Genomic DNA, 18,469 nt, shown 5'->3' with positions numbered 1-18,469 from the left:
TCATACAAGTTTTTGAGTCAGTCATCACTCTGTCTAAAGACGTTTTTATGTATTTTGATTGGAGGAAGAAAAGCCATGAATCACTTGGGCCTAACTTTGATTCTATATAAAACAAACATTTTGGGGTGTAAAACAGTGTAGGTTTCATAAATGAAATGAGAGATAGTGATGGGCATCCAATATGTTCAGTCATTTAACAATATCGTAAATGTATTGGAGCTACATGAAGCAGTGCAGGTCACATTCCTTGAATCCTAAACCACACATGGAAGAGATTAAAGCACTATCTACCTTGTTAGTTGACTGTGCTATCGATTCCTCCCCATTCTTTATTATGTACAACAGGACACATCACAAAACTGCTAATTGGCAATAATCTGTTTGTCGATAGTTCACAAGACTGCAGAATTTAGATAAGGAAAGTTCAAGTTTAAAATACATTATCAAAGCCCCACTATTCCTATGGGCTTTGCTCCTGGGATACCTCCAAGGAGTCTCATGCTCAGAATATTTTACAGTAAATTATTGATGTGTGCTAGGTGTAGGAGAGGTGAGGGGAAAGAAAACAAAGAAGGAAGGGACATTAGTGTTCTGCCAATAGAAAGAAAAACTTTAAATGGACTTAGGAAAAAAGAAAATAAATAGTATGACCCATTGTGGAACGTACACCACATGCAGATATGGTTGAAGTGCCATTTTTTGTGAATGTATAGTGGAATGGTAAATGGACCTGAGTTTGTATAGTAATTTTCTAGTTTGTAAAGTAACCATCAGAAGTAACTTATACCATTCATACACATATATACACTGCAGACTAAGCAGATCGAGCAGCTTGAGGTGACATGTAGCTGGCAGGAGCTGGGGATCGAACCCCTGACCTTCTTGTTAGGAGATGACCAACTCTTCCAACCAAGCCACATGGCCAACATGTTTATATCATAAATATCAATTATGACACTAAAATAATAATATAACCTGCATATAATTAAAGGCTGAGGCATGTAACACAACCCCTAACTAGAACGTGCCTTAACCTTTAAGCAGTGATAATAAATGTTTAAAATTAAATAATATATGTATTTAAATAAGCATTCAGTGTTCACGTGAAAATTGAAATGCATATATTATACTGTGCAGCCTCTCTTGGGCGCGTAGCTGTTGTAAAATCAAACTTTGTCTCCCAAATAGTGACCATAAAGAGAAAGCGTTGAAAATTGCTAAATTTAGAATTAAACCTATTCAGGTGAAATGGGTGGTACTTTTTCAATCACAATTAAAAACTGACTGATTTAACTTTTTTCACATATTCACTTAAAATGTCATTCATTTGATTTCTATTTTACAAGACAATTAAAAGTGGGCTGAAATAGGCAATAAAAAACATTTTAAAAAACGGCAGAGACCAGCAGCACCACTCGAGTCCAGGTCACAAGCAGGGCAGAGCCACTGGACACCCATTTACATATATTATATAGGCTATATGACATATGTCTGTAAGCCTATTCAATTACTTTGAATTAAAAAGTATCACTAACACTTTTAACACAAGAGGCCTATCTGTGATTCATTCGGTTTGGCTCATTATCCCACATTTGCCACATCTTAGTTAACTTCTTTCCTAATAGCTTGTAGGCAGGAAGACTAATCCGGTTATGTCATGAAACAGTTCTAAAAGGCCAAAATGATTCCTGGGCTGTCTTTTTCCATCATCATCATGTCATTGTCTGGAATTAATCTGAAAATACTTAAGCAATGATCATTTTGTAGGCTGCTGCCTGTTAGTAAAAGATGAGTTATCCTTTTGATTACAACTATTTTGATAGCTTAGGACAGGGGTCCCCAAACTTTTTTTCTTTGAGGGCCTCATAACTTCACCTTTCCATGACGGGGGGCCAGGGTCTGTATGTAACAGAAAATAACATGTGCAGGCATGACTACCGGTATTATTGTGGAGATGGATTTCATCCCAGGAGATTGGTTCCGTTCTACTTGGCGTACAAATTTAGTTTGCAGAGCTAACAGTCCACTTTTTTTTTAGCTTTTTTTAACAGCCACCGCCTCTTGACAGATGAGACAAACAGCCTTTTCTTTGCATTGAACAAAATGACAAAAAACCCTGAATTCTGAATCAAATTTTCTCTTCCCTAACATGTGAGTTAATAATGACAAAAGTTCACAGCTAAAGAACATTTTATTTGAAATGCTAAACTTTTATAGGCCTATGACAAAAACAATTACAATTTTGATTTTTAAAATGCATTCTGAATTGTTCTGAGGGCCGGGCCAAATGTGGGGAGGGGCCGTATGCGGCCCGCGGGCCGTAGTTTGGGGACCCCTGGTTTAGGACAACAACTCCCACGAGACTAAAATACCAAATAAAATGCTTTTACTTAATTAATAATCCACCTTGGAAACACGTTTCAGATTTTCAGAGCAACAGATAGCCTAATGAAGATATGACAGATGATAGAAACGCCTTCATATGACATTTGGCCTACTGTAGCTTCTGAGGTACAATCGATCTAGGTAAGGGGGCGGGGCTTGACTCGGCAGCTTGAGACGCGCAAAATCAACATGCCTGAGTAACCAAATACTGTGCTGGAAAGTCGAACATTAAAGAGGCCAAAATACGTTTTTTTCCACTTGAACTGGCTCACGAAAATTTAGCAAACCGTCGTGAAATAATGGGCATAAGTTACAAACAGCAGGTGGCCCAAAAGACTGGTAAGACTTCTGAATGCCAAGTGCTAGCTATGTATAAATTATGTAGCTCAGTATGTCGTATGCTCACATTAGCTAACCTCCAACAACATGATAGGCGAAAGCATTCTTGTAGGCTTGTTTGTCCCATTGTGCCGAAAAAAACCCCACTTAATGCAGTTAAAAAGGCATTTTTGCTGGTAAAATGTATTTACCCTAACACGCAAATTACCTGGGCAAACATGGACAATATGGCTCCTTCAACCTATAATCTGAATGTTAGGCGTTCCAGCTACATCTTGCTTTATCTGTTCAAATATTTAACATCGTTTTTTCTGAAATGAAAACACCAAACAGTTTTGACAAGCTGTCAGCTGAGACGGGGCCCAGCACTGAACTCCGGTCCAGGTTTTCCAGACAACACCTGCAGACCGAGAAATTCAATTAAGGACTCCTCTTCCCACTTGGAGCCGGTCTCCAGGGCAGATCTTCCGGGCGACTTGCCCTATAAGAAATTGGAAAATGCTACAATAAAACCCGAAAAACTGAAAAAAAATAATGTGGCAACTTTACTATTAAAAGCCCGGAAGCCATCGATCGTTAAGACACTCCTTTTAATTGGAAGTTACCAAACGACAGCGAAGTAGCAGAGGTAAGAGTTTTTCTTTTCATCTCAACTACAGAACACGCTCCTTTCATTTCCAAATACATAATTCACCTCATAAAGCGACTACAAAGTGATCCTGGGTAAAGCTCTGGCACAGAAAACGAGCACTATCAAGCATTTTAAACAACTGAGAGATGACACAGGGACATAGACTTGGTGTAAACACGGTGTGACTTCTATCCGCGATGCAGTAGTGGCAGCACCAGTGCGGACTGCAGCGACAGGTCTGGAGAGACCCATGCTGTTAGTGTACCTTTGGAAAAGCCGGCGAGAGGAACAACCTTTCCCCAAACTTTGAAAATTCAAACAACGGTCAAAATGAGGCTATATAACCGGATAAAACTGCAGGCGACTAAACTCAAACAGCGCTGGTAAAGTTAATACATAAAGATGCAACTTTTCGCCTCAGTTCTTACTTTTTGCTCTCCTAAAGCGAACTCAAATCGTCAAAAAATGCAAAGCACATAGCCTAAGCGACAACCCGAGAACAGGACTGATATGACGGACTGTAGGCTATTTTTTTTGATTTCGCAGCCCAGAGCTATACTGCAGGTTAATAATGTCCTCTAATACTTCTTCAAAAGTGCGAAAATAAAAAACTGAGTGAAACTCATCGGCTGCCACTAAACAGGTAGTAGCCTTCCTCAGTCTCATTTACCGTAAATAGAGGAACTTCTTTAGATAAAGTCAGTTTTCTGAGCACGAAATACGGAAGTTCTGCGGTTGAAGATTGTGTTTATATGATTTGAACTTTTACTTAAAATTTCATCTGTAGCAGGATAATTTGGGTTGCACCATCCCATAATAGCCTTAATTAAATCTAAAAACAGGATTTCATTAAAAAAATCATTTGAAGGTTCAAAGTGTTGTTATGCATAGATAACATAATAAAAACAATCATAAACCAGGCATTATTATTAACCTTGACCATTTGGACATAATGTTTGAACTATTTGGCAGGTTATACACTTCTGACACCACAAGTTCAGGCAGACAGAGGTGCACACTTTCACTGTGTCACACACACACACACACACACACACACACACACACACACACACAAACGATTATATTCACTATATGATGTTTATTGCAATTCCTGCTTTAAGTGGCTGTTAGTTTGGGTTTTTCTGACTTCCAGGTTCTTTGAACAATCATTCTGTTTAATAACACTGTACATATTCTGTATGTTTGGATAGTTGTGATCTATACAAATCACCAGAATAAAGAGAGAATTAATTCAACATGCTTAAGTAAAGGGTCACCACATCTTCTCTTATGAATTTATAAATATCAGTGCTGATGCTTGTCTCTGTGTTATTATTCTCAGGGATGAAGATGAGAATAGGAATAGATCACTGGCACTTTAAACCCAGAGTTCTCATATTCTCACCGGATCTTTCTCCTTTGCTAATTATTGTGTTGTTTTCAGAGCAAATATGTCATATCCATGGCGACCAGGCAGGTTTATTGTCTCTGCCGTGCAATAGCTCACAAAAGTAATTAATTATCCTTTTTCTCTCTCTCTCTCTGCTGTCTTTGGTTAAACAGATCATTCATGGAAAGCCGCCTTCCATGTAGAAAATGCCACTGCAAGTACAACTAAAGGTAAACATGACATTTTTTTTATGTGACTATTTTGATGACCTGTTTGATGCCTTATTTTTTGTCTTACAAATTAGATGTAGATGAAATAATTGTATAACCCGAAAAAGATGCATTATGCACAAAATGTGCTTTAAGGTAGTTCCCATAATAACCTCATAATGTAGCAGCTGTTCAGCCTAACTGTTGCAGATGTATTCATGCATGCAAAACAAGCACACACCTGACACTTAAACAGGTGAGCTTAAAAACACATGTTAAGACACAAAATCAGCTTCCATTTTGTGTGATTTGAATAGCAAGCATTATCCAGACTATAGGTAAGTTTACCTGGTGTCTCTTGTTTTATGAGGTCACCAAAAGTAATTCTGAACAGCAGGTAACACTACAGGGTACAATATCTCCCCTCCGTGCACTGCTGTCTTTTGCATGCACTTTTTGTGTCCAAAGAAAGGTGTAATGTGATCAGATCAAGAGGTTTAAGACTCCTCATCCGCGATGCTCCTTATGTGTACAGTATGTCTGGAACGAATGTGTCTACTGTACGGAGGTCTATCTCTATAGCTGGACACTAGCCAGCCTTCACCGGCAGACTGGTGGTATATGTTCTCATCTCTCGGCATTGATGAGACGCTGCAATATCCATCTGTCAAACATACTGCCCATCTCTCTCTACCTCTCTTTCACTCACCCTTCGCTTCCCATCTCACAAAATGTTTCATCGTCACTAAAGGTGAAAGTAGAGCTGGGTAATGCTCCTTCGCTGAGCAAAGCAGAGATGCTAATTGTCCATTTGTGCTGTTTTAATAGCAATTTGGTTTGTGTATTTAGTTCAGTGTTTATGGATGTGTTCCTCTAGGCCTTTTGATTGGATCTCATGTCTCTCTTTAAAACGGCACTTGAAATGTTGCCTGTAGTGTTGTGCCCCTGGTTCACACTACAAGTATTGAATCTCATTACTTGATCAGTTTGTGAGGCCTCAAACATTCACATTTTCTGCAGTCCTATCAGTCAGTGAAATGCCTCATGTCACATAAGTACCCATCTGCATCTGTCAAGGGGTGTATAAAATTAAACCAATGTGTATGCCTTTTCTTTTTGACCTTGGCTGCATTCGTCGGGCTTCAGGAGCCATTACTTTTGTTTCCCAACACATAAGCTTTATCAATTGCCCTCCCTGTAATGATTTTGTATACATACTCTCACTACCAATGCCATATTGTTTTGCCTTGTAAAAATATGCTGCCTTTAACACGTACTGTTATGCCGCCACAAATACCACACATGTTTTTTTAATCATCATTATTGTTTTTATTTTAGTGCTAAGGAAATGTCCTTTTTGCATGCTTGATCAGCCAGTAGAGAAATCCAATATAATGGAGGTTCAAGGTGAATTGCATCCCGTGTATTTCCCCCCTTCGACTGAAGGAATATTCTAGAGCAAAATAAACAAATCACACAGACAACAGTAATATAGGGTTGATTTTGAAGGCATGAAATAAGTATCGATTAAATCCTGCAGTTCAAAGATGAAAATGGCCTTTTTAGTAATTTGTCCTGGGTCCTTTCAATACGATAGAGAGAGAGAGAGCAAAGAGAGAAAAGAGGGAGGGAGATGCATGGACCAGGAGGGAGTGATAGGAAGAGAGACAGCAGAAAAGGTAGAGAAAAGATTGGAGAGAGTTATAGGATGAGTGAACAGCAAGAAAGAGAGAGAAGAGCTTTCACAGAGTTGAAAAAGGGACATGCTGCCCCTTTCCGAGCTCATTATCATTCTTAATAAGTCTTAAGGAAAGAAGGAGCATTGAGTGTAAATGCACGGTAATCCTTACACTGGCCAAGGTTAGTAGGGACGTCAGCACATGTGCAACGTTCCCAGCTGGCCACTTTGGGACAGGGAGGGGACCAGAAGAGCACAGTTAAGGATAGATGTTCAAGGAGAAAGTGAGGACGTTTAGACACTGTATAAAGGTCAGGCCCTTTCCCCCAGCCGGTAGCTTTTCAGTGCTTGCGCCACCTGGCATTTATAAAGTAAACACTTCAAACTGGAAACAGTCGTATTTGGCTATAAGACCCGGTGTAGGCTGTAACAATTTAGAAGAAGAACTCTAAAATGACAGGTAAAGGGAACAAAGCTCAATTCTAAATGGGACTTGTTTGACTTTGGCACTGTTAACCACAAGGGATTCAGTCTTATACTCAAAGTAACTGTTGGCTGCTGTGCATGCCTAATTCACTGTTCTTTGGGTGTGGTCCAAAAACAAGCATTAAGATGAATTGGATGAACTGGTGACCAATTAACTCATTTGACAAATTGCCAGCCACTTGTAGTGGTTGATCAACCATGTTGCTTTAATGGAAATTCAATGCAGTATTATTTTATATTCTGTATTAAGCTCACAGTTCAGTGTTGTCACCCAGTGTCAACTTATGCACTCTACAGCGTTAGTAATATAACAGTACTCTTGTTCATTAATCAAATCAGATGTGAGACAAGTCTGGCACATTAATCTTAGTCCACAGTGAAACCACAGCAGAGGGAGATTTTGTACTTCTGATAATTAGTACAGTCGTTTTTGCGTTTGTTACATTGCTTGTGTTCTCTAATGTAATCAGCGGCATCTAGGTTATAATGAAACTTGAGTGCAAAACTGTATAAAATATAAAATATTCTGTATATCAGCACCACAAAAAGTCTGTACTTTAATGAAATATACATTTTATTTTCTCAGCACAGATCATTTCTCAACGTAATACTTAAAAATGTGTCGCTCATTTATTATTCTAGAATTATTATTCTGTTTGAATCTCAAAGTTTGATTCAAGTTATTCCTTGTTTCAAAACATAGAAAAAGAGGGCATTTACTTTATGCCAAACTATGCACTTCTGTTTTTAGTCAATTGAATTATAACATAAAACATTGCAATACACTTTTGCACAATGACCTTGATTTAGGTCTCTGTCTAAACAACAGAATACAACAAAAAAAGTTGTGTGAGCCTTCGCTATTTAATCTAAAAAGTTTATTGATAGAAAGCCTTTTACTGTTCTGTTTGTGCATCAAAATAATGAAAATAATGAAATCAGTCAACATAACTGTTCATCTTGTTTAAAATAGTTGCACTGTATTAGGGGTCGAGACTCAGGTTTTCCTATCTTCCTGGGGGCATGCAAAACATGCCTTAGACAAACATCAATCCTTCCCAGGACGACACCAGAACTAGAGGGATTCTATGCATGTAAGTTTTTGAATTTAATTTGAAGCCACGCACCAAATGGCAAATGTGCAGTGTCAGGTGAATTTGCTCAACCTACTGGCTACTATGGCAAGTAAATAAAAAAAAACCTTTACAGAGTCATTTGTGAAAAAAAGACAATTCAAAATGGAAACAGGTCTTCTGCTTGTTCCACTCTGACTTTATGAGCAGAGCAGAGGCGTCCCTATATGCTCAGTGACCAAAGGGCACTGCCCCCTCCTCATGTTGGGTGGGCAGTAAACAAATAACATAAACATTAAAGGTCCCATATTATGCTTTTTCTGGTTTTATATGCCCTTTAGTGTGTTTTCCAAGTGTCCTGTGCATGTTTAGGCACATCTATGTGCAAAAATTCAAAGTCCGCGGAAACGCAGCTTCTCCTACGTCCTCCTGTTAGCTGTAGCATTAGCTGCATGTAACACTCGGTTCTAGCCCCCCTCGAAAAAAATCTGTCAGTGCGGCGTCATTGTCAGTGTGAGATCACTGATCTAAGCCCATTGGCTCGTTGTGGAAAGCCCTGCAGCTCATGTTGAAATTTCAGAGAAGCGTGCTGAGCAACTGACCAATAACGACAGAGCGGATCGGCAGACCAATCAGAGCAGACTTGGCCCACGTGGGGTCTAACAGTGGGGTCTAACAGTGGGGTCTAACAGTGGGGGCACAGCACAGCGTAGCTGACGGACTCAGAGCGTAGAGGGAGCGAGGAGGAGCAGTACATGAAAACAGACACTTTTTTCGGACTTTATCTATTGTGAACGTACAAAAGTAGGAACATAGATTAAATATACGAACCCCAAAAAGGGCAGAATATGGGATCTTTAATGGGTATGCTCGGTTGCAGTATGTATCTTTTGGTCCGTCTGGGGCTGTCCTGGAATGGCTTTACTCAGTGTCACTTGGGGAAGCACAGCACGGATTTGAGTCTCCATTGAGATGTTCTACCTGCTAAAGGTGTGTTTCAACTGATGTCTTGCTTGTCATCAATCCAAGAAGATTAAAAGAAGCGGGCTGTGGCTTTGACTTGTAGTCACAGGAGCGACTGTAAATACTGTAACTCCCCACTGTCATTGAAAAATTGTTTATTGTTGCTACGCTAAAGCTCGGCAAGTTTGTTGATAAACACAGTCTATATCCGACAAATACTTGACAATAAAGACCCATTTTATTATGAAAGATCAATATCAGTAAATATGATGTCTTCAGCAGTAGCTTAAATAACTTTGCAAAAGAGAATATTCACTACAATACAAACGGTTCAATCTGCATTTACAAACTGTTTTTGTAAAATGTTAACTTCACTGCATTTGTGTGTGGGATTTTTAAGACTCCCCTGCCACGATTTGATTCACAAATGCATTTTTTTCAGTTAGGAATTGTCTGAAGCCTATCAGATGTCTCCTTCCTATTGAGCCAATCACAGTAGAGTAGATTAAAGGGTATGATTTAATGTGATCACTTGGCGTTGCATAAATGCATTCATGAATATTGAGAGTCATCAAACTATGTACACATATGAACAATAGTTAACCCTGCACAAGATGCAACAGCACAATTTTCTGTCATCATGAAAAAAGACAGGCTAAGGGCCATATCCACAAAATCAGTACTTTTGCTGGCGCTATACCTGTGCAAATGAAAGAAGAAGAAAGCCTAGAATCCACGAAGCACACCCAACTGTTTAATAAGCAAAAACTGCACGGCATATGCATTGACAAGCAGATAGCATCATTGGTTTGCCTGACTCATTTGCATCAATGTTAATAAGGAAACACCAGTGCAAAATTTCCCCCTTCCAATGAAGATAAGCAGCATACTAAAAATACCATCTCATCCACAAAGACCAGCGCTAATTGCCACATGGGGTGGTGCTATTTAACGCCATTGAGACCCTTGTATTAGATTGGCGCGATTTCTACTTCTCCCTTTTTTTCTCTCTTGGCTTAAACAAATAATTCCAAATGGTCGGCACATTGCAATCAGCTGGTGGTCACTGTGGCACAGTATTTATAAGAGATGTCACACACAAACTTTCCAGTAATCAGGAAAACAATTCCACCTCTGTATGACTTGAATAAATAATCTGTTTCGAAAATCGGTAAATATTACTTTGAAAGCACTATCAAAATATTACCAGGGCTGAAATCAATTTCACATTTTTCAATTCTGGCATCAAAACAAACCCTGAAAAAGTTTCTCCTCCCCTCCTTGCTCATCATCTTTATGTGGACAAAACAGTAGGGCTGTTGCGGTGAAGAAATTTTCCTTATGGTGATCCAGGGTGGCTCAATAGCACGGTATGTGGTTTTATCGCAACACCCTCAGGATTTACTTCTTCTTTAGCTTTTCGCCACCAAAAGGGCAAGGCAGTGCATTTTTTAAAATCTGTTAAGTCTGATTTGGCTCCAGAATACATATTGGATGATAGAGATAGAGATAGAGAGAGAGAGCTTATGTGCTTGACAACGTTCGGACCTTACTGAGCACGCAGATTTGTAAAGTGTTTGCATGGACTTTCAATGCAAATCCATGCACACAGTTAAGAAAACTGTCCACGCCTCTCCTGTGCAACACAACAAACCTCCCGTTTTAAAGTTTCCCTTTAAAATGAGATAAAATTTAACTTTTGTAAAAAATCTTACATATGATCATATTGAACAATTCTATGGCTTATAGGAAATATTTTTTATAAATCACCAGACATGGGAGTAAGTCACAAATGTACAAGTCACAAACAAGCAAGTCGCAAGTCTCAACCTTCAAGTCTCAACCTTCAAGTCTCAACCTTCAAGTCTCAACCTTCAAGTCTCAACCTTCAAGTCTCAACCTTCAAGTCTCAACCTTCAAGTCTCAAGCAAGTCGCAAGTCACTGCGGTGAGAATCAAGCAAGTCAAGTCATTGCTCAGGTCAAGTAAGTCACAAGTCAAGTCATACAAAATTCCCAGTTTCCACATGACGTGAGTTTAGACAGCTGTCATCTTTAAGTTGTTTTTTTATTAATATTAGCTTAATAATGTGGTACACCTGATACCCTTCTGTTTCTTGTACTACAATTTCAGAGATTATAATAATAGGCTACTTACAATTTATTCAGCATTTTTCCTGTCATTACAACTTATGTTGTCAGGAGGTGCGACCAGGTAAAACAGAAATTCAAAGCAGTAAAAAAAAAAGGTTAAAGTGAACAAGCGGTTGCTCATTATGATGTGAATATCTATTGTACATTATTAGTTTATTTGTACATTATTTTTCTGACTTTAAATCGGATGCTAAAGCCTCTAAAAACATTGCCAATAGAATGCAATAATTCTAAATTATTGTAAATACATAACACACATACAAGTACGGTTACCTCTTGGACATAATGTTGTAATACAGCACATACATAGCTTTATGTTATTATGAAGAGTGCTCATTTTACAAACAGGCGGACTCGAGAAAAAAAAGAAAAGAAAAGGGACGCGCAGTGAGTCCGCGTCCGCACATTGGAGAACACTGAGAACATGACAGCTGTTTTACTGACTTTGTGTCTTGTTTTGAGTCATTTTAATCAGATGCAGCCATGAATAAATAAATAAAAATAAAAATTACACACGGCCGGGTCCGCGTCCGCACATCGGAGTACAACACAGAGAACATGAAAGCTACATTGTGGATTTTTTGAGTCATGTTAGTCAGATACAGACAGAACACTCCCAGATTTCTCTATAATGATAATGAAGGCTGTCAACATTGTGTACCTGCGTGCCTGTGCTCGTGCATGAACTGTACCGTGCCGTGCTGTAGCGTGCCAGGTGATCACACTGGTCAAACGAAATGGACTTTAGGGGTGAAGAGTGCTTATAGGCACGGTACTTATTGCCAGTGTGATCGCGCCCTGAGTGCCTGTTGCATTGGCCTAGCCTCTGCTGCTGGTATGCTGCGTGCGCTCCTCCGCATTGCACTTATCATGCCCCACCTCAAAAAAAAAAAAAAAATCCTTGCTTCTCGAAAAATGCTAAATTTAAGTCCTAAAAGTAAATTCATTTCAAGTCATCTGTCTCAAGTCTAAGTCAAGTCAAGTCATGTGACTCAAGTCCCCCACCTCTGTAAATCACTGTGTGTTCTTGTGGCTCCAAACTGAATCTGTGTGCTTTGAAGTTACGTTTCACGTCAGTTGTGTTAAGTTGCTGCTGCTGAAAACACCTCCTTTCCTGATATTGCATCTTCACAATAAATTCATCCCAAAGATATAAAAACTGGAGCGGGGCGGCTGTGTCTCAGTGGTAGAGTTGGTCGTCTGAACCGTAAGGTTGGGGGTTCGTATATATCCGATGTGTCCTTGGGCAAGACACATAACCCCAAGTTGAGTAGTACCGAAATTAAGCACTGATATCTGTGTTGTGATTCGGTCCAGGAGGTATCAGACGTGATGATATTGTTACACATCCCTAGTTAGGACATTCATTGGAAACAATGAAATCAAGCTGGTTTAATCACTGACGTCCACCTGTGTTGTATCATGCACTTGCTTCACTTATTAATTTATTTTTTATTTTTCACATGACAACATTATCAAAATTCATTGTACTCCGTACTAAACAATTTTTCAGTGACAGTCCAAGACAGGCCCTTGATTCAAGTTCTATGTTGTACACTACAGCCTCTATGGGGCACGACCTAACCGCTAGGCCATCTACCCCCCATAAGACATTGTTATATGTTGTTTCACAACAGTTACCCACCAAAGAAGTAATAGTTTGCGTGCAGTACACTTCATGCTGCCCACTTTGTGTCTGCATTGACTTCTGTCAGACCTGCAGGTCAAACAGCCAAATTCACAGACTCACAAACACCAATGTTTGTGAAGTCCTTTCAAGGTCTCGTTTGTTACAGACCGACACATAAGAGAGACAGCGATGCTGTGCGATCACTATGTTCGCATTTAGTCCCAACCTGTGAAGTTATTGCTGTGAGTACTACGCTGCAAGATTGACACACAGATGTCCCAAACACAGCAACATGATGAGAAAACCCTAAAATACAGTCAGAGGCCAGGGTCTGTGCAGATACAGACACCATTGTAAACTTCCACTGGATTATGAGTGATGAATGAGAAAGAATACTCTTAAAAAGGTTTACACCTGATTTTGTGAAAATTGTGCTCAGGGTGCCTTTATTTTCGTACTGATAACAGTAATATGTGTTCAGTGAATTTTCCTGCACCAGCATTGTATACAGGTTGGTATTTAAATCAAGAAAGTTTACAATTTTGTGTGCCAAAGGCTTATACTTTTGTCGGAACAGGTATTGCTAGTTTTAGATTCTTATTATTATCATATTGAAGTTTTACAGTCAATGTTCTAATATATCAGAATGGAAATGTTGAAATGAATTGTTTTGTTTAGATTGTTGTAAAGTTATAGTATTGTGAGGTCATTGACAATATCAAGCCCTAGTGCCGGGGTCTAAACCTGGTTTAACAGCAACTTTATAACCGTACTTTAAATTGTTTTTTCAGTTACTGTCAGAGCATTACTTTACCCTGATTAAAACATATTTTTTGCATTCCAAAAACAATATTAATATTTAGGCTTTTGAATATGAATGTGTCTCAATTGTTGATGGTCAAATAAGCAATGATATTGAGCTGCTGGTGTAACCTTTTGTCTTGCTCACTGTTTCTTTGAGCCTTTTTTGTCATGTAAGGATGATTTACCCGGAGACAGATGTTCTCAGACCTTTGCTGTTGAACCTGCATCATTTTGTTCTATTTTTTGCTCTTTAAGGTTAAGGAGTGAAAGGTGTTTGCTTCAACATGTTAACATGTGTATTGCTGAGGTGTCAGTTGCTCTGTTATGCTTTTTGTTGAGTAGACAGCACCACATGTAGTAACACTGTTTCTCCACTTTTTCCTTAATTTCACTGCCTTTGGGTGTGGGCTTGGTTGAAAACCTACTCCATTGATGCCCCCTCCCCCTCCCCCTCCCCACCACCAGCCCTCCACCCCCCTCCAGAGAGCCTTGGGAGGTAGAGAGCAATCACCATGGTGATTTGAACACAGATCCCCCACACACCGGTCCATTGTGACTGGCGTGCGTTGAGGTGAGAGGGAACAAAATGTCACAGCAACAGGATTTTTGTGTTTTTGTTTTTGCCTCAATTCTCAGTTGGATTGTACTAAGATCATGTGCTCAGTTACACTGGAGGGACTTCCAGTGAGACTATGGGAGTTAGGGAAAGAAGATGATCTGTGAAGTGAACACAGTGACATTAAATAGATGGGAAACACTGAGCAGGATTTTCTTTTTTTTCTCTGTTATTGTCTTTTATTTGTAGCATCAGGCTACAAAGATTTTGATAACTTTTATGTGTCATAAAACAAGTAGTCACCCTACACACACACACACACACACACACACACACACACACACACACACACACACACACACACACACACACACACACACACACAAAATTGTCCTGAAATGTGACATAAGGCACTGATTAGATTGAGTTGTTTTACTAAAGGTGAAAAAATAATTTCCCTGAGCAGCCATCAATCAATATAGTACTACATTAATAAACCCGGCCTGTTAACCTAACATTTGAAAGCATAACCTTACAGTACAATCTTTAACTGCTGGACCCTTGGTTACGCTGGTTGCAGACAATATCACTGGAATCACTGGAACAGTCCTCATACCCAAGTTTGTAAGTTGCTCTCTCTGTGCTTTACTGTACATCTGCCATAGTGTCTTGTGATTCGTTTATGGTAATGCCCCCTAAGCTCTCAGTTTATACCGACCTTTGACCAGTCTGGACAAAGGCAACATGCCATTGGCTACAGGCCCCTGAGAGGGAAGGAGTCCTAGAGATAATGTGGCTGTGAAGAGATGCAGCACATTTAGCCCCCAACCCTTAAGAAGATGTGGGTTGTGTCTTATGACAGGTTCAGGGTTGCCCTGAGTCACAGAGGTTGGGAGGTAGGGTCAGCCTGTGCAAGGGGGCGCAAGGGCGGCTTCAAACACACAACCCAAGCGTCTGGCAAAATCTCTTGGACTGCTGCCCTTTGCTCCCATTAGGATAAAACTCTTTATTTCGTATGTTTAAAGTAATCAAGTGATTGTATGGTCGTATTTCAGTATTTCTTTGGATGCACCATATGCATGCATTTTTCGCTTTTTGAGCCAGTTGTGCGGTTTCTATAGTGCATAAATGTTCGTTAATTGTCACTTACCTGTTTTATTATGCAGGAACCAGAAGACTCATTAATATTTGTTGATATGTTGCTAGAGCAGTCAGGTGTTTATGTGCCAAGTCTGTGAGTCTGCCATCTCCGTTGCCTGAGCAGATGCAAAGGTGCAAGTCCTGAGAGATCTTTTTATGTTTGGAGAACTCTCCTTGCTCCTTTGACTGCGACCTCGACCACAACACAGCTCTGTCTCAATCAGCCCTCTGCTGTAATCCCACTTCAGAACTCTTCTTGGCTAAGGGAGTAAATAAAATTTTCAGCGTTTATTAGAATACAGCTTGCCAGAAGGGACTCTTCGCGCTACTCCTATAGCCGCTCCAGTAATTAGCAAATTGATTAGAAGAACTTCAACACACCTCCTTGGCTCTTATCTACCCATTCTAGGACAATATTGCTGTGCCATGGGACAGTGTAAATATTTTAAGGGAAACCCTCAGTGAATCTCATTAAATGGCTATGGGGCAGAGCAGATGTCTCCTGCTGAGAATCTCAGCCAATTTTCTAAACTATGATTAAAGAAAAGTTTTGGATTATTTAAACATGCCATGTCCTGTGGGTTTATGTCAGTGCCACTGAAAACCTCTGTGATATTCCCCACCCCTCTGTGCCAGGACTGCTCCTCTCCCTTTGGATCTATTAGTTTCAAATCGTTTGGGTGATGACTCTTTGAAAGTGGTGGTCATTCTGGGATGCTGTGTTCAAAATGCAACAAAGACCTCTCTTTTATGCACAAATGCTAATTAAAATTTTTACCCCCATCCCCAAGCTGCAGAGGGAAAGACTTGGTAGCAATTTGGCAGATAATCAAATTGCATTTTAAATGGAGCCGTTTAAAGATGACTGGGTCTGCTTACAGGAAGACACAGTGGCACAAATTAAGCTCGAATAAGTTTCTATGTGCACAGGCGAACAATACAACAAAATTCACATCACAATGGGAGTCTGTTTATGTAAATGGAAAACATGCAATGTTTGAGTTATGTTTTCTTAAATTAGTTAAAAGTAACTCAGGTGCACAGTCAGACATGTTTTTTTTTCTCCACATGCATGCAAGGAATTCTGTTTTCCTTTGTGTTATGATTTCTTTCTCACTAAGTGACATTTTTTTCATAATGTGTCCAAACAATTTGACCAATTGAGGCAATATGCTAATAAGTCTTGATTTGTTAACAGTTGTGATACCTTGGAAACATTTTGTTCTTAATTTCAAATGTTCAGCCTGACAGAAACAGTAAACTGGGTGGAAAATGTTGTCAACAGCTATGTTTGTCTACAAAAATCTGCGCTTAGAAGCTGTCCCCCCACATTTGGTATACATCATTAAGTTCTTCGTGGCCCATCAAATTGCCTATTCACACAGCATTCCAGTACATATTAGTGACATCTCGTTAGCGGAAAACAGAAAACTGACACAAAAAATTTGGGAAACAGGGCTGAATTGTTTATTACTCAGAATAAGAAGAAAGTGTGATTCTCATGAAATGATAGAACTGGTTCAAATGTTAGTCCCCCAAAGCCTTTTGTATCCTTTCTTTTCTTTGCGTCCCTGAAAAACTAAATGCATCAAATGATCTACTAAGCTTTCAGCACAATTCTTTACCAGGACACATTTCCTCTAAAGTTTAACATTCATCACAAGACTGATACAGCTATCAGAACTGCTTCATACCCATAAAACGCCATTATGGACAGCACAACAAGTGATGCTTGACTTGTAAGTTTAAAGGGTTCTTAATTGACGCTGATTTGCTGCCTGTATAGCAGTGGCTTTGGAAGGACTCTGCTCAGATGATACATTTCTGGCAACTTAAAGCACCTTAAAGCTGCGTGTATCTGTTGAAGTGTCGCCCTCTTTTCACATCATAAGAGACAAGCATCACACTGGTTTTCTATGTACACAACAGGTTGCACATGTTTTGATGTAATGTTAACCTCCTCCACCTTCTTTACACATATCCACACTCACAGGAAGTCCCGTGAGATCTTTTACAATGATCCCCCAAGGCAGTTTCTCTGTTTTCACTTCAGATTTGGTTGAAGCAGCTTAATACATTTAGAGAACTATAATGCACTAAAGCAGCCCAGCGCTGCTGTGTTTGATGCTAATCAGTCAAACATTTATCAGCACAGTGGTTCAAGAAAAATAAGGCCTGAAAAAAGGAAAAAACTTAAATTAACAAAACAACTTTTATAAGATGTAATCCAATTAAGCATTATCTTGAGTATGTACTTGAGTGGTCTATGTATTGCAGTATGAAATCGTCTGTTTCTAATATCCTGGTTACACATCAATGTGACAGAGTCAACTTTTCTCAATAATGATGTCCTTACCTGCTCTGTGTATCAGTGAACAGGTTAAGCAACTTCTTGCTTGTTAAAAAAAAAACAGCCCGCCCTGGTTACATTTTAAGGGCATCATACACTTGAATTTAATTTGCAGATGGAAAAACATATGCAAACCTAAATCAACTTAATCCCCTTTTTTGTCTGTGTTGCATCTGTGTAAAGGTTATTTTCATGTTGTACATTTATATATAATTTTTTGCATTTTTATAAAAATGTGGGTTTCATAATAATTACATTTTTTTTGTAAAAGTAGCAGAAAAGGAGAAGCAAAACCAAATCCCTGTCTTATGATTTTGATCTTCAAATAATGTTGCATAGTGACTGGCACAAAAGGGATTTAATTGATCAAGTGGGTGACTGATCATAAAGCTCCAGTCAATATTTGACTGGAGCTTCATTCCCTCTCTGTACAGTTTGCCAGTTGTATGGCAGATGTATGGCTAGACACACAGCATGGATAACACATATTTACTCAACAGTCTCTCCTGAGTATGATGGTGCTGCCTCTGTTTGCCATACAGTAAATAATATCCCATGATGCTTAAATGAACACTCTCAGAGTATTTACTCAGTTGGAACAGAAGGTATTGGTTAAAGCTGACCAATTTTAGTGTGGTTGGGGATGAAAATCTCTCTAATTACTGTACTGTGTGGATCCTTTG

General features: G+C 39.3%; 1 long non-coding RNA gene across 1 annotated transcript in view; it reads left to right on the top strand.

Annotated features, from left to right (window-relative positions):
• The first annotated feature begins 3,183 nt into the window (after positions 1-3,183).
• LOC132989393 (uncharacterized) overlaps positions 3,184-18,469 on the top strand; it is an 83,087-nt gene continuing 67,801 nt past the window's right edge. Inside the window, exons 1-2 of the long non-coding RNA XR_009675909.1 lie at positions 3,184-3,352; positions 4,919-4,975. This is a non-coding gene — a long non-coding RNA (uncharacterized LOC132989393). The remainder of the gene's footprint in view (positions 3,353-4,918; positions 4,976-18,469) is intronic.

This window comes from Labrus mixtus, chromosome 15 (genome assembly GCF_963584025.1).
Source record: "Labrus mixtus chromosome 15, fLabMix1.1, whole genome shotgun sequence".
NCBI classification, from domain to species: Eukaryota; Metazoa; Chordata; class Actinopteri; order Labriformes; family Labridae; genus Labrus; species Labrus mixtus.
This window is presented reverse-complemented; position numbering and strand designations above follow the sequence as displayed.